Source organism: Prorops nasuta, unplaced genomic scaffold (genome assembly GCF_024137725.1).
Source record: "Prorops nasuta isolate Cenicafe-Biocafe unplaced genomic scaffold, Cenicafe_Pnas_1.2 PNAS00006, whole genome shotgun sequence".
Taxonomy (NCBI): domain Eukaryota; kingdom Metazoa; phylum Arthropoda; class Insecta; order Hymenoptera; family Bethylidae; genus Prorops; species Prorops nasuta.
In genome coordinates this window covers 9,151,859-9,157,238 of record NW_027116803.1, presented here as the reverse complement: position 1 = coordinate 9,157,238, position 5,380 = coordinate 9,151,859, and the positions used below count along the sequence as shown (strand labels likewise).

The following is a 5,380-nucleotide window of genomic DNA, read 5'->3' as shown; positions in this document are numbered from 1 at the left end:
AATTATAAAATCATTATTTCTTTTAAGTATTTGAAATAAAATTTATGGAATAATATTTTAATTGAAAGTTTCTTTTCTTAAGTTCTAATGTATAATAAAGTCTTGATAGTAATAAGTAATCGTTTCACTAATTTTTAATAATAGAAATTTAGTAAAATTTTTGTTACGTACTAAAATCAAGGCAATTAATTTATATTTGCTTTTAACGAAATAAAAGGCTATACCAATTGTATGGGGGTTTATGAGTGGCAAAGCAGAATCCACGTATAACGACTTCTTCAAGATGGTAAAATTAAAGATATCCCCTAAATTAAATCCTGATACATGGGTATCAGACTTCGAAAAAGGATTGCAGAATTCAATCAGAAGAAATTTTCCGTGCAGCATAATTCAGGGCTGTTATTTTCATTATACACAGGTAATAATTGTCTTAATTATAATTATATAATGCTTGTATTATATAACAAATATTTTTCATATGTAGTAAACATTTTATTATTTTCCTTAACCGGGTACAGAGATTTATGACATAAATACAATATAATGGTCAACGAAATGAAAGTTACTGTTTAATACACACAGAATATATTTAATTTATATACAAAGGAATTTGGTATGCTGATTTCAAATGCGATACCAATATTACTCTATTAGGTAATAATTTTAAGATATTTCAGTTTAAATAGTTGAAACACGTCATTTCAAACTTTTTCACGAGCCGGTATCTGAGTAACATAATTCTTTCAGTAACATTTGAGGACTGCATTATATAATGCTACTTGTATTTCCCTTCAAAATTCATTGTCGAGTTTTACTATGAATTTCTTTATTAAATGCGTTACTTTAGCTTGAAGTTATACAATCGTGTGTCTTTGACGAAACAGAAGGACAGTTGCTTTTCAAGTGAACGTTCTGTAGAGATGCACTAAACAATCGAACCTCAAAACTTGATTAACGCAACGAACCAGAGACGCAATAAAAATCGACAATGCTTTTTGAAGGGGAAGAATAGCATTATATATATAATGTAGTTTTCAAAAAATTGTTTAAAAATGTTGTTACTGAGATATATGAGTTTAAAACTCCTTAAAAGGGTAATTTATTTACTATTCAAAATTAAATATCTTAAAATTATCACCTAATAGAGTGATAATATGTGCTATTGGATTTAGATGCAGCATCATAAAGTAAATAAGAATCATCGAATTGCAACTTCTGAACAAAAACAGTTTACCGGTCTAATTAAATCAGCTAATTGCTTCACACTTCTAAAAATATGAATTATATTTTCTCTATGAACTATTAGTCTTTATACGCCTTGCCTTGTTACTTCGTAACATACCAACATATTTTAGACTTTTACTTAACTTTAATATATTTTTCAATAAATTTTATTAATGAAATAGAAGTAATAATTCCTATATTGTAACACCTTAATAGAAATTGTATTAATTTAGAAATTAACCTTTTTCAGGCTATTCAAAAGAGGGTTAACAAATTAAAGATTTTCCAACTAATGAAGAAGCTGTCTACTGCGGAACATTTAAAATTAAGATTTATATTGACGCAAGTTCATTGTTTGCCATTTTTACCGCCAGCTTTAATACCCAAAGGATTCGAAGTAATTAGAAAAAAAGCTGAATCATTTAATAACGAGGAAATTAATTCAAAAATTAAACGATTGTTTCAATACATAAAAGTCTATTGGATAAATACTGTAGATGGTAGCATTTTAACCATATATTCCAGACGTACAGCTACTAATAATAAAATTGAAAGATTCAATCGATATCTTAAGGACACAATAGGGTCTCACCCTGATTTTTATAAATTTATTAGTAAGTATTTTATATATAAATTAAAGCAAATCTATAAATGAGGAGTGCTTTTTCAAATAGACTTACTTCGCATTTTCGTGAAATTCATTTTTTTAGAGCACAATCGACCCTACCTAACCGTGCTTGTAGTAATTTTTTATTGTCTTTAGCATAAAAAGAACTATAAACTTAAAAACCTAAGAAATGAAATGAGCATACGATACAATTCACGCGTGTCTTCGTTTGAAGTTTTCTTAATATATTCTAAGAAGAATTTTAATATAATTAAAAAAAAGTCTATTGAAAAAACATCCTTTACACGATTTTTGTATGCCATCTAATTATTTTATCAATTTCGTAAAATAATTTATATTACAATAATATTGTCCTTTACTGTTATGTTATTTGTTAAGGTGAACTCTATAGTTTCATTTTTTCATAACTTTTGCTTGAAAAGTGATCAACAGCTCATAAAAATTTTCTTATCTTTTCCTACAGCATGAAACATATATTTATTATGCTTTAATCCAAAGAATCAGCATCCTCTGCACTGCATACAAAAAATATTTGCAAATTTTATTAGAGTATCTGTATGATTCATTGTTAAAATAATTGATATGAAAATGAGGGACTTAAATGACATTTCATATGATGGAACTAAGAAAATCTTAGGTAGAAATGCGGCCCATTAAAGTAAACTTTTAACAATTTTTCCATAAACCTCTTTCATCAGCTACTATATATCGTCGTTGGCACGAAAAGAGTTAAAGACGCTTCCTATATCGTTTTATTCTTTACAAAGTTTTATAATTATTTCATATATAAATTTAGTGAAAATGTTAAGTGTACCGCGTGTTTCTCGGGTATGCATGTATCGTTAAAAAATAATTGCACAAAATTTAACCTACTGAATTATTAATAATTGTAAAAGAGAGACTGCCTGCGAAAGCAATAAACGACAAATATTTCATTATAATAAGTACTAATAAGTATAATTTCATGTTGTAGGAGCTTAATTTATAAATACCTATAAGAAAGAATATAACTAACATAATTGCATTTACAGCTAAAATTCAATATATTCTAAAGATATATTATATTGAAAAAATTCCTCATAAGTTTGGAAACAATGCAGCGAGTAACGCTAAAGAAATTATTTGTCAATATTCAAAAATACTTAACGAAACAAATAATGAAAACCAACTGGAATTAATTTCTATATTTCTCGTTCAAGTTGCATTAAGAAATTATAGTTTCTTAAAACTGGTAAAAAAAATGATGCTTAATAAAAAAGGTGAGTGGTAAAGGCTTCATCATAGGTAAATTTTAACTTCTTTCACAGCTCTCTTTTCCTACTTATTTTCTTTGTGTTGGAGATACAAATCTATATGCATTATTCTTCGAAAACATAATTTCGTAGCTGTTCCTAAAAAATATCATCTTAATTTGAAACATTAATTATTAATAAATAGTATAGAAGAGATTTTTACTATGCTTTTAGCATTGTAACATTCAATACCTTTTATATCCCTAATTAATTATACGTTGCTTTCTTTTCGTTAGACAATTTCTTGTCTTTACTCTCAATTATTTATTACGTGTATCGTTATTTTTAATGTTTCATTATTTCAGATTGGAGAATGATCAGCAGTAAAAATATTACAAAAGGGAAGGATCCGGGAACTGTAAATATTAAAAATTATAAATTAATTGAAATATAATGCTTTTTATTCGAATAAAATCTATGTTAAATATCATCAAAACATACCTTGGTTTTATAATAATATGATCCATTCGGATTTCGTTGTATTTCTATGTAAATTAAGAGCGGCATACGAGAATACATAATATATCCACAAGAATCAACAAGAGTACAATTGCCTTAGTTAATAATTTCAATAGCTGAGGTCTTCAAATAATAATATTCTTTAAGCATTCCTATAATATAAATTATAAGACTTTAGTTCCTAAACTTATATAATGGGTTATGAATCTTTCATAGTTACACACAGCAAAGTATATTTGTTAACCGTTTTTCAAACATTTTTAAATTCCATAGTAGTCTTTCGAAAACTAAGAGAAATGTAAAATTTTGTCTGAAAAATATATAATTTATAATAATAGAACTTATGCTTACACAAAATTTATATTTTCTCTTTATATATAAAAAGATATAAAAAAATTGAAATACATACAGGGTGTACCACTTAAATGCCCCAGAGCATAGATACAAAAAGCGTGTATTGCGTTAATTATAAGAGATATTCAATTTTTTCATATGACCCTTTTGGAAGCAAATAACAAAAGGTTTCGAAAAAGTCCTGTGCAAACATTGAATATCTCTTATAGTTGAAGAGGTACGCGTCTTTTTGTATCTATGTTCTGGAGCATTTTAAGTGGTACGCCCTGCATATTGTATATCTATTAAATATATTTAATAATAGTGAAAATGATAAAATTTCAATATTAACTTGTATAATTTAACTTTGCTTGAACTTGTTCTAATTAAGTATTGCAAAATCACTGTTATAAAGACACTTGTCATCTGTACAAATCTTGCAGCGTATGATTATTAATAATTATATATATATCCATACTCTATATATTTATTATAATCCTTGAATAGGTTATTTGATAAAAGTTCCACTTCAGTCGCTCAGTAATATCTGAAAAACCAAAGCAGACCATATTTAATATATAAACTCATTAAGCTAAGCAAATTAAAAGTAACTTTGAATTAATAAACACTGTAATAAAAATTACATATACCTTGCGATTACTAACCATAAACTCTGTGCCAAAGGAAGCAATTTACATGGATGGGATTAGTCGAAAGTCCTTCATATCTTCTTATTTCTGCTCATCGTAGATATGAGCAAGATATCATTCCAGCGATAAAAGTAATATCTAAATAATTAATCAACTAAACAGTTAAGACACAGTTTTATATTTGAAATTGAAAGTATAATACATTTGCAAATTGTTTACATTTACCTTGTAAGAAGTATTGCCTTCTTTGACCCATGCGTTTCTCATCATAAAATCATAATTAATATGAACATCGTAGCAGTAAAAGTTATACCAGATGACATATATGTCAATAAAGTACGCATGAATATTTTAATTACACTTATCAGTCATTTTTGTCTCGTCTCTCATTATTATTCTGATAAACATTTATGCTGCATTTCTTTAATCCTTTGCGAAAGCCACAAACACCTAAATCATATTTGTACAAAATATATTTCCACAAAGTAACACTAGTAAATTCAATATATAAATACTTTAAATTATTCAAACGTTTTTACTTATCTAAGATCCATAGTTTTTCTTAATTACATTTATTTTGCAGTTTTTTCTTCTGCTTCTTTAAATTGACGTTATCTTGAAGATTATTCAATTATCTTTTTCTCATCTTGATATCTAAATGAATACTACAATAAATGCCTTACGACATTATAGCAATATATTACTAGATTTCGGCCATATTCACTAGTCATATAGGTAGTCGACTCACTTCTACAAAAGTTTTCGGACAATCTAGTATGTACCATAATTAGGGC

The 5,380-nt window shown here is 26.7% G+C and overlaps 1 long non-coding RNA gene across 7 annotated transcripts; it reads right to left on the bottom strand.

The window, feature by feature from the left end:
* Positions 1–507: 507 nt before the first annotated feature.
* Positions 508–5,137, bottom strand: LOC136774127 (uncharacterized). Of its 7 annotated transcripts, none has more exons than XR_010822726.1 (7): positions 4,812–5,130; positions 4,602–4,724; positions 4,289–4,483; positions 3,828–3,913; positions 3,586–3,755; positions 3,337–3,500; positions 508–3,243 (listed from the first exon to the last, which is right to left on the bottom strand). It is a non-coding gene; the product is annotated as an uncharacterized lncRNA (long non-coding RNA). The 7 variants fall into 7 exon arrangements; XR_010822728.1 differs by having other exon boundaries at positions 4,415–4,483; positions 4,812–5,126; XR_010822727.1 differs by having other exon boundaries at positions 3,828–4,483; positions 4,587–4,724; positions 4,812–5,137.
* Between the last annotated feature and the right edge of the window lie 243 nt (positions 5,138–5,380).